A 15,863-nucleotide genomic window follows, 5' to 3' on the forward strand; every position below is an offset into this window, starting at 1 on the left:
CGTATTTATGTGCTGACAGAGGTCCCAGGTCAGCAAAGTATGTGGTACGCACTTGAGATCCAAGTGCATAATGGCAGGGAGAAGGGTTAATTCCCCCCCAAAATGCCTTTCTGAATATGAACTCTTTGGCCAAGGGTGATGAATTTATGCTTTTGTTTTCAAGCTGTTCTTGGAGTGAAAAGGAAAAAAGAAAAAAGTAACCCACAGACTTGTCTCCAAAGTACTTAATAATTTGATTCATATGTAAACAGGTTTTTGTTAGGTTTTGGGTTTTTTTTTTCATATATAACCTTACTTTAATACCTTAATTGCTGGGTAGAACAATATGCAGCTACGTTCGGGACTATATGGAAAAGTATTAAAATACATTATAACAATTCATTTTCTTTGTACTGGTGAGTCTACGTAATTTTGACAGGGACTGTGAAGGACTCAACAGTCCAATAGATTGTAATTTCACATCTAAAAAGTTTAGAGGTGTTGCAGAACTACCTAAGCACTTGACCAGCTCCTCCCTCAAAGAAATACAAAGGAATCCAAACATCTGTATTAAAGTGCAGTTACACGACACATTGTCTTGTCTTCAGACAGCAAAGCCAGTTTAAGATGTTCCCATGCATTTCCTCCCTGACACCAGCTATTCCTTCCTTCCTTTAAGCTGCTCCCTGGAATAAGCCAATTATATAAAACCTTCTTTGTGGTTTAGATGTTTTACCTGCAGTAAAATACCTCTCTCTATTTTTGATCACAGATGAAAACAACCTCCAAATTACAAGTACCTACATATTATTGGAAGGAAGACACTTTTCTCGTTTAAAACACCCATGGTGATGATGTTTATAAAGTAATCCAGAGGAAAATGTCTGGATCATAATGACAAAAAAATCCATGAAATTCTGGTCTAGGCATCAGGGAGCTCACAGAGATGCAGTTTACATTACATTTGCTTTTGCCAAGACTGCTTATCTTGCAACTGTACATATGATGCAATAAGAACCACAAAATTGTGAAGGGGGAAAAAAACAAACAAAACAAAACAAAACCCCCACTCCTTATGTGAACTACAGATTGGTGGTTAAGACAGTCCCTGAAAGGGAGGCACATATTTGCATTCCTACTGCTGAGGAAAATACTACATGTCCTAAGCCATAACACAAAAGGCAAGTCACAGAATCACAGAATCATTTAGATTGGAAAAGACCTCCAAGATCATTGAGTCCAACCATTGACCGATCACCACCTTGTCAATTAGACCTGACCACTAAGTGCCACATCCAATTGTTTCTTGAACACTTCCAGGGACGGTGACTCCACCACATCCCTGGGCAGTCCATTCCAGTGTTTAACAACCCCTTCCATGAAGAAATTCCTTCTGATGTCCAAACTGAACCTCCCCTAGCACAACTTGAAGCCATTTCCTTTCATCCTGTCGCTAGTTGTCTGGGAGAAGAGGCCAACTCACACCTTGTTACAATCTCCTTTCAGGTAGTTGTAGAGAGCAATAAGGTCTCCCCTGAGACTCCTTTTCTCCAGGTGAAACAACGCCAGCTTCCTCAGATGCTCCTCATATGATTTACTCTCTAGATCCTTCACCAGCTTTGTTGCCCTTCTCTGGATATGCTCCAGCACCTCAATGTCTTTCTTATAGTGAGGGGCCCAAAACACATAACTCGAGGTGCAGCGTCATCAGTGCCGAGTACAGGGGGACAATCACTTTACTGGACCTACTGGCCACACTGTTGCTGATACAGGCCAGGATGCCATTGGTCTTCTTGGCCACCTGCGCACTGCTGGCTCATCTTCAGCCACTGTCAACCAGCACTCCCAGGTCCTTTTCTGCCAGCTGCCTTCCAGCTACTCTTCCCGCAGCCTGTATCACTGCAGGGGGTTGTTGTGACCCAAGGGCAGGACCCAGCACTTGGCCTTGTTGAACCTCAGACAACTGGCCTTGGCCCATTGATTCAGCCTGCCCACATCCTTCTGCAGAGTCTTCCTACCTTCCTGAAGATCAACACTTCCACCCTCTAGTATCATCTGTGAACTTCCTGAGGGTGTCCTTGATGCCCTCGTCCAGATCATCGATAGATATTAGACAGGACTGGGCCCAATACTGAGCCCTGGGAAACATCACTAGTGACCATCCAACAACTGGATTTAGTTCCATTCACCACCACACTCTGAGCCCAGTCATCCATCCAGTTTTTAACCCAGAGATGAGTGCACCTGTCCAAGCTGTGGGTTGACAACTTTTCCAGAAGAATACCATGGGAGACAGACTTTGCTGAAGTCCAGGTAAAATACATCCACAGCCTTCCGCTCATCCAATCCTGCCACCTATCTTACAAGCAGATCAGTGCAGTAAGTGGACTCCAAGGATGTCTAACAGACCAAGTCTGAAGGAAATATGTGTAAATGAGCTGGTTGGGTTTGGATGCTGACTATTTGAAATGCTTCTCAGTACTGTTTAGGACTGGACACAAACATATGTTCAAGTTTGTGGAGCTCTAGATTATATAAATTTTAATGTTTCTTTCAAATTCTGGTGGCTCTTAAGAGACAGTTTTGTGCTTAGGCATCCTAACTTAAGTTGATGCCAACTTTTTTCAAACTTAGTTTAATAACTCCTTTGAACACTCCTGTTATTCTAATTTATAAGGCAACATATTTGTTCATATTCAGATAAAATATATCAGATAAACCACAGCTAACGTTACAAAAAAAAATTAGATGTATGTTTTCTTAAAAATAATCATCATAAGGAAGAGAACATATGATGATTTAATCAGTGAAAACATTTCAGTTCTTGAAAAATATATGAATAATAAACACACGTCAAAAAGAGCAAGGCATCTCTAAGCATAAAATTTTGAGAAATAGTAGAAAATATTTCTCTCTGAAAACATTTTCCAACAGTCTGCAACGTTGCAAATTACATTAATGCTTGTCATTTTGTCCAAACTACAGTCACAGTGTGAAATTACAAACCATGATAAGATGATAAAAGTATAGTATCAAACTAATTTCCCACTTACAGCATGGTAGCCTCACAAGAGCAATTAGATTTCATTTTTTGTCACATATTTGGCACATTTACAGATACCTTCAGAACGTTAAATTCATCAAATTTAACAAAAACAACAGTTTGTCAACTGCTGAGTTTGGGGAACTAAAACATTCAAACTACTCACAGGTATTCAGCCTACATGGTCTAATCCAAATCAAAGCATGCCAAGTAGGGCCACACTGGCAGCAAAGGAGTAAGACCTACTAGTAGCACAAACTAGGCTAAGGGCAGAAAAGGATACAGGGAGAGGAGACAAGACAATGCATAAATGAGTCATGGGGATTTAAGCAGTAGGGAAGAAGGTAGTACAGTCTGTCTAGAGACAGATTAGTCAACTTTCATTAGTTCACTCTAATACTTGAAAAAATTTGGTTTTCTCCAGAACATATTTAGGAGGCAGATAAAAATAATGCATCACAGCATCATAGAAAAAAAAATTAAAAAATCAAATATGTAACTTTCATTTATTTTGTGGTGCTTTTAACAGAAAAAGTTTTATCCTTCTCAAGAAAGTTACAAAACCTACTTCTGCTGACAGTCTTAATAGAATTTGCTTGCCCCTTTTGTGTAATCATAATTGATCACCTTCATTTTTACGTGCAAAACATTTCACACAGCTGCAGAAATACTGGAAATGCTTGTTGCTTTCAAGTTCCTGAAGCTATTTTAAACAAGTATATCTCAAAATCCCATTTTATAGATAAAAGAGCTTGGATAGAAGAGATTATCCCAAGATATATTTCTTTCTCATTCATGAAGCAACCAATCTTTCTTAGTCAAAAGATTCAAATACATGAATAGACACCTCTAAATGGTGCTGTTATGATTAAATCTTCAAAATTCTGCTGCATGGAAAGACTAGCACTATATCCTTAACAGATGTAGTGCTGGAATGGTTTTATACTCTTCAGAGAAATGGTAGAATATGATTTATCACCCGAGTGCTGTCAGTGACGAATGACAATTCCAGCTGATTGAACTTTTCTAAAGAAAGTAAAAGATGGAATCATTTCACTATTTTACAGTTTGGAAAAGCAGCCTGGAGTGCTGAAATGTGCCAGAATTTCTATAATTAGTGGCCTTCTACTATCTACTTTAAGCAAGGGAATTATATCATGTAGATTATGGGATCTGAGGCCACACAGAGTGTCATTTTCACCATGTCTGGAGGAGGATTTAAATATGAGTACAACTTTATGTAGACACAAATTTTCTAAATTATAACACATTACTACACAAAACCACTAAAACCAAAGTTAGATGTTTTCAAATCCTTGCAACTTGAAATCTAGGTTTCCATCATACCGGGTCTGAATCTGCCACAAGAAAAAGCTAAGCACAAGGTAACGTTCAATGCGATATTTCAACTGAGAAATAAACCAGTTTCCAAGTTCACGACTGGTGTACATAACCTGTGAGGATTTAAAATCTGCACATACTTATTCTAGTGAAATAACTTCAAGGAGGACTTGAGTCTTTACTTTCAATACCAGATCAGAAGAAAATAAAGAAGCAAGCCTTGTTCACATCACTATAATGTCTCTCAAATAACATGACTGTTTTTTTCTTAAAGGAGAAAAAGCAATTTCCTTCATTAAAGAACAAATATTTAAACTTAGTCTCCCTCCCCTTATTTTTTTGACATTTTAATATTAATATTTGAGAGCTTTAAGTTCTAGTCAGCATTGCATTAACTGTTGCTCTAACAAGTGTTAATGCAGTTCCTGTCTTTCCTCTGAAGAGCTATAAAAACACAGTGCTTTCGAAATTTAGGTAAGGATATAAATCTCAGCTCCAGGTGTTCCTGAATTACTTTCCGTAATCTGAAATGAAACTAGTCTTGACCAACTCTGAATAAAGTTTGAATGCAGTATAGACTTGTATTAAGTTAAACCACCAGAAGAATGAGTATGTAAAACAAACCAAAACTTACTGACATATTTACTTTCTGGAAGGCATGTTAAATGAACTTTAAAACCAGATCTGAAAATCCAGCTGTAAATGGGTATGCAAAAGTGATTAATGAGTGCTGAACACCATCCAGATCACATACGTGTAAGAACTACAGCAAGCTAGTAAAAATTCCACCCTGAAGTAACAATTCAATTTAAATTAGAACTTGCAGTTACTTTTCTAATTTAAGTCAATAGTAATTCTATGGTTGCCATATATCAGAAAAACTTGCTTAGTAAGAGTATAAAACAGCTCAGTACAACAGACATAAACAACGTTTTCAAATTTCATTCCTGAGTGAAGAGTGTACAACTTCTTCACTGCCAACCCTAACACAAATCCTCCCAAGTCTGTACCCCTAATCATGTTTCTACTTTCAATGAGTTTCTGAATGTCTCTTCTATCCCCCAACCACCACCACTAACTAGAAAATCCTCCCTCATTATCTTGACTGATTGCTTCAATTAGCGAGCAATTCAGTCAACTCACATTATGTTCTATGTTTCAATTCCAGGAAGGTAAAGTTCACTGACATACTTCAGGTTTACTTAATTAGAAGGAAAATTAACTTAAATGTTCTAAAGACACAATGCTGGATTAGACTGCCTGACTAATGCTTATAAACTGTTTGCACCAGCCAAGGCCTTCCTTGCCAACCATGTCCTGGGGGGCATCAGGCAAAGCATCGCCAGCTGGTTGAGGGAGGGGCTCTGCACTGGGGCAGCCTCACCTTGAATATTGTGTGCAGTTTTGGGTACCACAATACAGGAAAGACATTAAGCTACTAGAGAGCATCCAAAGGAGGGCAATGAAGATGGTGAATGGCCTTGAGGGGAAGCCGTATGAAGAGTGGCTGAGGTCACTTGGTCTGTTCAGCCCAGAGAAAAGAAACTGAGGGAAGACCTCATCATGGTCTACAATTTCCTCATGAGGGGAAGAAGAGGGGCAGGCATTGATCTCTTCTCTGTGGTGACCAGTGACAGGACCCAAGGGAATGGCCTGAAGTTGTGTCAGGAGAGGTTTAGCTTGGATATTAGAAAAAAGGTTCTTCACCCAGAGGGTCATTGAGTGCTGGAATAGGCTCCCCAGGGAAGTGGTCACAGCACCAAGACTGATAGAGTAAATTGTACATTAGAGTAGGTAAAAAAATTACATTAACATGTTTATTGTAACCAATTTTGGGTCTTCAATCAGTACTATATTTAGAAATAGATTTGCACACCCCTCAACAATTAGGAGAGTTAGAAAATTTTTAGTGAGAAAAGTGTTTTATGTTGAAAAGTGACATCTTCTTCTATTGCTTAAAATATATTTTTATTACCATGTCTGAGGAAGATGACAAAACTTATACTTTACTTAACTTAGTTATTTTGCATCAGCAAAGATATGAATGAACTATCTACAGGAACAACCACTCCAAAAAAGTTTGCCAGACACATGACAGTGACGAAATATTTTCTTTTCTTAATATAAGGGAGACTAGCTCTTATGTCATTAGGAAGCAAGTCAGTAAATGCTACCAAGTTTTGAACAACTCAATATAAGAAGAGGTCACTTAAAGTAAGGGCTGTTCTTGTTCAAGCTATTTCATCAACAGCAGAACATTGCAAAGCCCCTTAGCACACAAAAGTACAATACACAAGTAGTTTAAAAGTCTTTTAGCTTTCAAGTACTAATGCCATACAAAAACTCTAATTTAAAATACAGTCAATCCAAAAGTCTGCATAAAATCCTTAGAAGTTTTACAAACACTTTTAGAGTTTGTTAGAAAACCCCAAACAAACAAAGCCACAAGCAAACAAAACAACAAGAAAAACAACCATCTCAAAATCAGCTGTATCTTACACTGTACCTCAGGTTTCTACGGGAAGTCATATTCACACATGATAAGATGGGTCAAGGCAGCATAAAACCATACCTGGAGATATGAGAAAATGAATGTAGGGTTAGAGACTTGGAAAAAAAAATCATTCATCTACATTCAGTCAGTCAACAATTCTTAGGGTTACTTTTTCCTCAGAACCAAGAACATGGCCCTACTATAGTCAACTTACCCTTATTCCAAGTAAATGAACTATCTAGTAAATTACTCTGTTTCAAGAGCAGTTATACTTTCTATTGAGGTGACAATGATTATCCACCATTTTGTTAAAAAACAGCCCTTCACCTTCCCTCTTTTACCCCATTTGAAAATGCACTGTGAAATCTTGGTTTTTCTTAGTTCTCAGCTTTCAGGTGAACCTGAGCTTTGAAAAACTTCTGAAAGCATTGGAATACCCAAAAAGAAGGAGAATCTAAGGGAATCAAGCCCATCCCTCTGATAAGAGGTTGAAATAGAAAGCACACACATTAAAGCAGAAGAAGCCACGGGGAATATTATGGATAAATAGTAGAATATTTACCATTTTAGTAAAGGAAGGAATTGGGTTCTAGTGGCTTGGTACAGGACAAGGATATGGAAAAGAGATCAGAAGGCTTCTGCTTATCTCAGAACTATTAAAAACTTAATTTCTTTACAAATGAAAATTTGCACAGCAAATTTGAGCAGTTTTAAAGAAAGACACAACACATTTGAGTGCAGATAATTTTTATAATATGAAGATAAATAAAGTCTAATGAAGAAGAGTTAGACTGCAAAAAATAAGGTTGGACAGATTGTTTCTAGAAAATCATATCACAAATGTCACAAATGTGACTTCCTAATATATCAAAGAAGTGCTGAAGCCTTGTCTAAGCAGAAGCAGTTTGAACCAGCTGTCCTTCATTATAGGTTTCTAGCTTAGCTGAGGGTTAGACCCTCAAGTCTCTGCTGACAGATGTTTGAGTAATACTTTATTTGGTTGCTTTGCAAGAAAGGGCTGAGATGATTGCCTATGCTGACAGGAATCTTAACATTAACTTGAATTTGCAGTGGTACCTGTTTCTCACGGGTCATCTGACGCAATTTTAGCTATATAAGGAGCTTTGAATGTTCCTGAATTTCATCAGAGACTTCTGTGTGGCCCTAAGCTCTCAGGCAGACAAGTTGTTAAGGCTTAGTACTAGACAGGGCCTCAGAAACCCAAAAGTAAGAGGAAAAAAATGCATAAAGTCTTTCATACTAAACAGACACCATGGTTAAGTGAGCTGAGTGGTCAGTTTAAAGGTGTTTATCTTTTTAATGGGAGTCTAAATGTTAAATTAGTACCTCTAAGTTAAAGCTGCTATTAAATACCAAGTAATCAGTTATGTTACACTGCTGACAGTATGAAATTCAATTCCCTTTGAAAGATGCTGCACTCAGTTTAAACTTGCAGCTTCTGCAATTATGTGATAGGTATGCTCATTCCCAAGAATCCATCAAGTTTATCTATATTGTCTTTCTGCACTTTTCGGTGACAAATGTCTAATTTTCTTCAAGTAGTATAAATATTAGATATATAGTAGCCTCAAAGAACTCAAAAGAAGCAGCAGAACCTTTCTTCAGCATCTTCATTGTAAAGGGATTTTTAGGTGAGAACTTTTGTTTAATATTATGCTTCCAATATTGTCCATTAGAGATCACATTTCATACAGACCTAAAATGACAAAAATAACCCAGTGTTTAACCTAAGAAAGGTAAAAAGGATGTGAAAAGATAAAATTGGTTTCCCTGGATAAATCAGGAACAAGTAAAGACAGAGAAGCATACAGATATACAAGTCTACAATTTGGAAAAGGTTCCGAAGATCAGAGTGACATTTTGTTAAGGGTCAAACAACAAAAAGCTGAAGAAAACTTGCAAGAAGGCTGTTAGGACAAAAATTTAATTTGTGCTACCCTTTTCACAGACTTAGCTGAGCAGCTACTGCTAGAAAGGTAGAAACATCGAATGCAAATCTGTTCATAAATGTTCTAGAAGATGTGGTTTTCTTGTGATATGACAATTTTGGCTGACAATATTCAGACTGTTAAGATGAGAAATGCTGAAAAAATATTTACTGAAAATACTGAGTGAAAAAAGAATTGCTGAAGAAGTTCAATGCTGACAAACATTAAACAAGATACATGACAACTCTAACTTTGCAGTGATGAATTCTGAGTTGATTCCCCCTATGCAAAAATGAGATACTGGGTGTACAGATGTGTCCAGGAGGCAAAATAGCCCCTTGGGAAAATTGCAGAGATGTTACATTTTGCTATGAAAAAGAATTCAGGTCTCAAACAGAAAACAGAAGATGAGAATGTGATTTATACAGATGAGAATGTGATTTATACAAAATCTCAAACTAACACTTACCTCTTCAAATAACATTGGAAAAACTCATGCTAGTTTCCTGCTGACCTGTTTATGTTCTGCAAGCATTGTTTTCATACTTGAAGTTTACTGTCTATGTATTTTGCCTCTATTGTTTCTCTCCAATCATGCAAATTATACAAATATAGTCACAATTTCACTAGTACACTTATCAACAACTTCCCTGGGATATTTCCCAGATTTACCTTTTCTAGACCATGACCTCTCTCATGGTTCACATTCTGCAAGAGCCTGCACAATGTCCCCAGTGGTCTACGTTTTCAAAAAATTATCCTAAGTGATGTAGAATCTCTACCAATAGAATAGAATGAGGTAACAAGAACAGCACTTTTGCCATGGTACTTGCCTAATCCTGTTTATTTATTCCCTCCATTTCTCCTAGATTCACTGGTACACAAAACCCATCTCAATAATAGCTGTCTCTTTCTGAAACACAAGGCATAAAAGAAAATACTGGCAAGAAAAATACTCACATATTCACCTGATACAGTAATAAACACCATTAACAATTTCTTCTTTACTGAAGGAAAGAAAAATAGATCAGCTTAAGTGCAATGCTATTCAAAAAAGATAATGCAAGAACTTAAAGTAACAGGTATTTTAAAAAGGTATATTTAAAATAATATGGCCAGAAACAGTATTTCTGGTATTTCTGAAAGCTCCTGCTTTTGGATTCTTTTTTTTTTTACCCACGTAATCACGGAGTAAACTCAGTAAATTCTACTTATCCTAAAATAAGAGCAGAATTGATGCTTTTCATTTTCAACAACAACAACAAAAATAATATGAAGATAAAATTAGAAAGGAGAATCAGCTTTAGTACTGGTAGCAGAAGCAACGAGCTCGCTCTTCTCTCTTCCTCCAGATATGTAGTCCAGACATTAAATTCAAGCAGCAGTTTCTGAAGCAGAAAAACATAGCTTCAGTTTGTAAAGAAGGAAAACATTAGCAGGCCAGGTATAAGGAAAGGAAATGAAAGGGGAGTAAAATTCCCTTTCAGCTACAAAAGCAGTTCTAAATGAACTTATGATAAGGATTATGGGACATATTTGCTAATAATAATAGCAAGAGAGCTGGAATTAACTGGGCCTATCCACCATTATGTGCAATAATGTATTCATCATTGACATCAGGAAAATCTGTCTTAGATAGGGGGTAAATACTCATTTAGAGGTGCAAGAAATGCAACTCAACAATTTTTATAGAGATTTTAACACATATTCTTGGGTATCTTTTCTTAGATATTTGAAAAAATTAAATTAGAGGGATTATATCTGCAAAAAAGGCTCAGAGTCACAAATAAGACCCCACATGAAGAATAAAAAGTAAATATTAAATTTAATTTCTCTTACAAAAAATCCCACATCATTTTGAAGTATTCTCTATATTGCAGACAGCTTTAATTTTAAAATTTAAGAATTTAAGCTTTTTATAATAACCTGTATAGATTAACGTATTTATCTGAAAAAACCTATATAGATTAACATCTTCATACTTCTAAGTGATTGCAAAATTGTTATGTGGGGAAGAAAAGGGCTGATTGTAACAGGATATTGGGAAGTTCTTTAGTCTTTAATCTTTTCTCAAACACAAAGACCTTGTTGCACCATTGCTCCATTACTCAAAGTTGTTCTTATCTTCTCCATGACTTAAAGAACTGCAGCTAACCTTTTCCCTGATAAGACAACACTAGCTACTGTTATCTGGAAAAAGCAGAAAATGTCAATCTTTCATGAAAAAAAACATAACTTAAGGACTAAACTGTTTATATTATAGTAGACAAGTTTTTCTACATTTACCAATAAACTACACCAAAATAGAAAACATGTATGATACTTTATATGCTTTATTTGGGGTCTATTTGTCAGTAAGAGTCAACTTTTTATTTTGTATGGTGACTAATTCTGGAGCAACAAAAAAAGAATGATCCTTCAGCAAATTGTCTGACTTAACACTCAGATTTAAAATCGTCATTTTTGCATGAATAACGGGCTTACTTTACATGGATGTTATTTCTTAAATCACTCCAAATATAACTTCAATTTTTAACATGAAAGCATTGAGCCCATTTTAAAACAGAAATCTTGAGTTCAGATATTCCTTACTTGATTTTACCATTTATGTTAAAAACTAGTACTAATTATGTTTTGAATGTTTTATAGATATTTTTAAACATATTCTTCCCTTTTGTTCCCACAGAAAATACATATACAACAATCATTGTGGGATACATGGGATGTTGAAACTGCATAACGTGAACTACCGAGAACACCGTTTAACTTTAGATCCTATATTCAGTTACTGAGGTATATGCTGCTGTCCAAGACTTTAAAACTAGAGTTACCAAACTGGCTGGGTTGTCAGCAAGAGCAGTTACAGCAAGAGAGACTGGCGTGTTCTGACTCACACTTCCTGGGTCCTGCAGCCTGTACTGACCTCAACACTACAGCCCTGGTAACCTGAGCTACTCAATTTACTGATAACTTTGACACTACAAATGAAGACCTAAATGAGTAATCAAGACAACTTAACCTCAGTGGATATTTTAAAGCTAGCTAGCTATGTGCTGAAGTGTGCTGCTGAGGTCAGTCAGTTCAAGTCTGAAAGCCTTATTACCTAAAGCTCGAAAACCCTGTCTGACATCTATGCCATTTTAAATAAACTGTCAAATTAAGTTTTCTCATTTACAGGTCTGTGATTTGTACAAGATTCAAGATACTCTCACATTCCATCTTCACCTTGACTAAGGTCTATGAAATCATTTGCTGAAGCAATACTGCTGTCTGTCCTGGTTCCAGCCAGGACAGGGGTAATTTTTTTGCAGTAGTGGGGAGGGGGCATGATTAGAACCAAGCAGTTATTCCATACCCCTCACGTCCTTGCCAGGGGCAAGGGAAAGAGACTCTTTCTTCTAAGGAGAAGGGGTTCCTTATGGTCAAGAAAACGTGGTGGAGAGAGTAGTTGGGGTAGCGTGGCACCAGCACCAAGCCAGAGTGGTGGGGTGGTGCCAGCTGTGGTCAGGTCAGGCTCAGTGAGCATTTTGCATGTGAATCACTGTCTTTTGTACACTCTTGTTATTAACATTGCTGCTGTTATTGTTGGTTTTCTTATCTCATTGCTGTTTCCAATAAATTGTTCTTATCTCAATCTGTGATCTTTGCCTTTTGTGCCTCCCACTCTCAACTGCATCCCACCACAGCAGAAAGGGGAAGGGGAAAATGGGGGCAGGGAGCAAGAGAGAGCAGCAGTGTGGTTTTGGTTGGTGGGAACACTGAGTTGGGAGTACCATTTCTAAACCATGACACTGTACTAGTACTGGGACAGTATATGTTAAATAACCTGTAGCACTTTAAAATGTGGAACAAAATACAGAAAGAGACTTACATAGTAGATAAGGTTGGAGTGAAATAAAGGACACAAGCAACAGTATGTGATAACAAGAAGACGGTTCACTGAGAAACTGCAGTGATTAGTTTTTCTGATAAGACAAACAAGTCCTGGTCCTGCTGCTTTTCTAAGAGAACACCTGTCATTCCTGCATAGGTGTTCAGCTGTAATGGTTCCCCTGCAGGGACAAAAACACTTGTTTTAAAGAGGGAACACTGGAACAGTTCTCTTGAGGTGACAATAGGCTTAGGAGAGTGAAGTCAACACTAGGGAAAAAAAACTAGGCTCTCTAAGCAGTATGCATCTGTTACATATCAGTTCAACCATACCACAAACACCTAAACAAAGAGTGGCTAGAATTCCTTTTGCTGTATTTCAGAGGCTTGAAAATAACTAATTTTATGTAATCACTATTTTAGTAGTGAGGCTCTTACTGTGCCAGTGTTTGGTTTTCCTTAGCAATCTGTTTATTTCTTCTTTTGCACATCATTACAAAATGAAATAGTATAGAAAGCATTGAAAGATATGTAAAGATTAATGAAAGTCATCGAATGTTACTAATTCACTGATCAAAGGAAAGTGTTTTATGTGTTTTATAGAGTTAGGAACAATATAAATTGTTACAGTTACTATACAATTTTTTATTTTTACACAGCTATGCGGCCATGGCTATCTTTTTAAGACAGGAAAAGTATAGACATATACAACTCTGGCTGGCCAGCAACACCTTAAAAAAATCCCAAAACAACCCAAACAAGCCCCAAAGAAAATCTCCCCAAACAAACCAACCAACTCCCCACCACTGCCTTGGTTTTCATTGTATTCAAGGTGACTTTTATATCTGCGATACTAGGCCCCACCTCATATATATCCTAAAATGTTACTCAAAAATCACCACAGCAGACTAAAGAAGGCTGGAGCGAGCCTTTCCGAGGAGGTGCTATAACAGCAAAGTACCAAAGTATCCACTCACACCATAAATCATAAAAGAGGCAAATTGACCTGTGCAGGCAATCTAACAGCAATAAAATCCTTAGTAGTGAAGGGATTTTTAGTCCCCAGAAAACTGAAGGTAATGTGATATAAATACTGTAATGCAACAATATCACAGGCAGTAACTGCCAATGAGGATATCCACCCCAAGCTCATTTCTGGGTAGCCCCAGCGGCACACTCCCGTCTTGCCTTCTGGTGGTGTTGCCTTGACTTTGTATCAAGCCAATTCAGTTTGACTGAAATCTGCTCCTCTCTTGCATCTGGTCTCTCCCCAGCTGAAGTGACCAGTTTCACACTGTTACGTGCGCACTGTTTCGTCATAGATAAAGCCATTATCACAGAATCATAGCATGCTTTGGGTTGGAAGGAACCTTAAAAGACCATCCAGTTCCAATGTCCCTGCCATGGGCAGGGACACCTTCCACTAGACAAAGTTGCTAAAAAAATCTACACTTCCAGGGATGGGGCATCCACAGTTTCTCTGGGAAACCTGTTCCAGGTGACTCACCATCCTCACAAGGAAGAATTTCTTCCTAATATCTAATATAAACCCACACTCTCAGCTTGAAGCCATTCCCCCTTGTCCCTTCACTCCATGCCCTCTCAAGACGTCCAACTCCCTTTAAGTACTGGAAGGCTGCTATTGGGGTCTCTGGAGTCTTCTCCAGGCTGAACAACCCTAGCTCTCTCAACCATAGGAGAGGTGCTCCAGCCCTCTTAATTATCTTAGTGGCCCTCCTCTGGACTTCCTCCAACAGGTCCATGTCCCTTGTAGTTGGTGGCCCCAGATTTGGATACAGTACTCCAGTGAGGTTTCACAGAAATGGAGTAGAGAGGCAGAATCACCTCCCTTGACCTGCTAATCACACTTCTTTTGATGCAGCCCAGGGTACACCTGGCCCTCTGGGCCGCAAGTGCACATTGCTGGCTCATGTCAAGTTTTCACCTCGATGACACATTCTGAAGAATGAGAGTTTGATATTTTTGTTTTAACAGAGTTAAAAGTGTTCTGATGAAAACATGGAGAATGCAGAGGTGATTACCTAAATCCTGGAAGAATAACAACAAACACCAATTCAGATTCCAAGTCCAATTACCTCTCTCCATAGGGATACAGTCTCATTTTTTTCCTTCATGTGCAAACCAGAATTATGTCAAACATATTCTTATTTACATCACTGTTCCCCACTCTCCTAGTTTCAGAGGCATTCCTGGGTGGAAAGTTTGCTGAACTTCTGAGGAATACATGAGTCTGAACCATCTCCTCTCTTTCTGCACATCACATTTGGAGATTAAGCTCTAATCATATTGTCTGGGTCATGAGAAGAGTCATTCAATTGTCTCATGCCTTTGATCATCATACTTACGGTAATAAATTGTTTGCTGGTATGTCTTCATGAAAAAGGCTATATGTAATACAGAAAATACAGAAATGTTTCAACAGTGATATATGAAAAAAACCCTACAGAAAATTTGAGACACTGGTCCTAAATTGTTATATCTCAGCTTAAAATGGAACTTGATATTCAGCCTAGTTATTTCCTACCATATCAGCATTGAATTTTCCGTAGTTCACACAAAAGCACAACTACTTTATCTGAAATTGTCACAGCTGTCAACTACTTTTATAACTACAAGAAGTTGGAGCTTAAGTTAACACTAATACTCAAGCTCAAGTTCATGAATTTACTCTTAGTTCCTTCAATAGGTTCCAAAGGAATGGTTTCAATTAAAAGAACTCTTTAAACCAGACCACCTTTTTTTTCCATTAGCTTTTTTCCTAAGTAATTCTCAAAGTGGACATAAACAATGAACCAAACCACATAATACTCTCAGGAGAAGAACAAGGGGAATCACTTAATTTTACAGTTGGAGAAAGCAAAATTACTACAAATTATTTATGCAATGACCTAAAGACTATGCAATCCCAGACTACATCAGTACGACAGGAAAGGCATAGTGTGTTCTACTTGATCACCTATGAAGCAAACCAACATGCAGAACTAAAAATAACTGAAGAATATTCATGTATATTAAAATCTCCTTAAATTGTTAGCAATGAAATGCTTCAAACTCCATTAACTGTATTATCTAGCTTATCACAGTTAAACTAAAGTTGAAAGGAGTATTTGTTTCATATTTTTATAATACAGTGTGATAGTCTATGTGAAATTATTTTAAATGCATT

General features: G+C 37.5%; 1 long non-coding RNA gene across 1 annotated transcript; it reads right to left on the reverse strand.

Annotated features, from left to right (window-relative positions):
• LOC127472280 (uncharacterized) lies at nucleotides 1-13,439 on the reverse strand. Its single transcript, XR_007904947.1, has 4 exons — nucleotides 12,678-13,439; nucleotides 9,767-9,813; nucleotides 6,870-6,935; nucleotides 1-163 (listed from the first exon to the last, which is right to left on the reverse strand). It is a non-coding gene; the product is annotated as an uncharacterized LOC127472280 (long non-coding RNA).
• Nucleotides 13,440-15,863: the final 2,424 nt, after the last annotated feature.

Source organism: Manacus candei, unplaced genomic scaffold, assembly GCF_025592945.1.
Source record: "Manacus candei isolate 608988 ecotype Guabito, Panama unplaced genomic scaffold, ASM2559294v1 h1tg000028l, whole genome shotgun sequence".
Taxonomy (NCBI): Eukaryota; Metazoa; Chordata; class Aves; order Passeriformes; family Pipridae; genus Manacus; species Manacus candei.